Raw genomic sequence first — 2,043 nt, 5'->3', positions numbered from 1 at the left:
CTTCGAGATAGTCAGCGAGCCAGATGGGATCCAAAGCAAACAGACACTATGGTAATGGGCACAGTATAAAAACCTAAGTAGATCTTTATGGGGTTAGATAGTTTCACTGATACTGAATAGAACAGGGCGATTTTTTTTTTAAATTGTAAATACTTGCAAAGTTGTTTTCATTTTGCAGGCTTTACTTTTTCAAAAAATGTCCTGCTTATTATTATTGTAATCTAAATTGTTATCAAAATGTTCTGTTTGCTGCATACCAGGCTTTCAATAAATGAACATTTAAAATTATGGTGTCAATAAAAGTTTTGATTACAAAAGTCACAAAAACAAAACACAAAATTGAAAAAAAAAATCAGCAGTTTTTCATTCAATTTTCTTTTGAGACACAAAAACATGTAATTGGAGAAATTTTGAGCACCCTTAATGCTGACACACTGTAATTCCAAGTTCCCACGGCCCTGGGACACAGCACTCAAAGTTAATGTGCAGGCTGTATCTAAACCAGGGTGGGCAAACTTTTTGGCCTGAGGGCCACATCGGGGTTCCGAAACTGTATGGAGGGCTGGGTAGGGAAGGCTTTGCCTCCCCAAACAGCCTGGCCCCCCGCCCCCTCCCCCTCCCCCTCCTCGCCCCCGACTGTCCCCCTCAGAGCCCCCCGACTCATCCAACCTCCCCTGCTCCTTGTCCCCTGACCGCCCCCTCCTGGGACCCCCCCTCCCCTAACTGCCCCCCCCAGGACCCCACCCCCTATCCAACCCCCCCTGCTTCCTGTCCCCTGACTACCTCGACCCCTATCCACACCCCAGCCCCCGGATAGGCCCCCCAGGACTCCCACGCCTATCCAACCACCCCCTGCCTCTTGTCTCCTGACTGCCCCCGGGCACCCCCTGCCCCTTATCCAACTCCCCCCCCCCACACTTCCTGCCCCCTTACCATGCCACTCAGAGCACCAGGACTGGCAGCCATAAGTAGTACACTGTAATTAGCACATTCCTACGGGGAGCAATTTAATACACTACACCAGTGGCTCTTGCAGCCGCGCTGCCCAGCAGGAGCTCGCAGCCCCGCCACCCAGAGGGCTGGTGGCGCGGCGAACTGAGGCTGCAGGGGAGGGGGGATAGCAGGGGAGGGTCCAGGGGCTAGCCTCCCCGGCCGGGAGCTCAAGAGCTGGGCAGGACGGTCCCACGGGCCGGATGCCGCCCACGGGCCATAGTTTTCCCACCTCCAATCTAAACGCTGGCTGTCAAATTCAGAGGGTGCAATGTCTAGTGGTTACATACAGCAATGGGGTTCAGCAGTTCTGGGTTCTGCCACTGATTTGCTGGTGACAAACCATAAACAGACTGTAGAGGTTTCGTTCATTAGATGTGGATAAGTGTTAGAAGAGTGTAGCATATTATGCACTCTCATGAGATGTGCAGCATGACTCAAGAAAGGAAAGCGAGTTAGAGAGACTCGAATAGCTTATGGGGAAGTGATTGTGTCTTCAGTAAAGCAATCAACAAGCAGGGGTTGAAATATCTGCTGCACTGATGCGCTGCTATTCTCTCCAGACCGAGCGTGTCTAGGCACGTCGTATGCCCTATTTTCTCTGCTCTGCCCATCGTTCAGGCTACTCACAGCTGGATGGGATATTTCTTAGGCAGGAGGGGGGGAAAAAGAGGTTTAAAATGCCCTCCTTTCTTTTGCCTCCTGTGAAGTGGCAGGGCCGGGGCCTGGTTGTCAGTTGCAGTTTGGCCTTTTTAGCTTCTGCAAAAGATCACGCTACGTAGCAGATTCTCAGCTGGTGTAACTCAGCACAGATCTGTCTTCGAAGGAGCAGTGCCAATGGATGTCCCATATATTTTGAGCTCTGTTAGAACCATTGCTGGATGCGTGGTAGACTATGCCCTCCCTGCTGTGCTCGGTTCACTCCTGTCCCAGCAGCCAGCCGCCTTCCTGGTACATGTGGAGCACTGTGCTTCCTGGAACTGCCTCCACCTAATCCCACCGGTCTGTCTCCGCCATACAGTCAGGCTTCAGCAGTGCACTGCAGGACGTTCC

Source organism: Natator depressus, chromosome 13 (assembly GCF_965152275.1).
Source record: "Natator depressus isolate rNatDep1 chromosome 13, rNatDep2.hap1, whole genome shotgun sequence".
In the NCBI taxonomy this organism is placed as follows: Eukaryota; Metazoa; Chordata; order Testudines; family Cheloniidae; genus Natator; species Natator depressus.
This window is presented reverse-complemented; position numbering follows the sequence as displayed.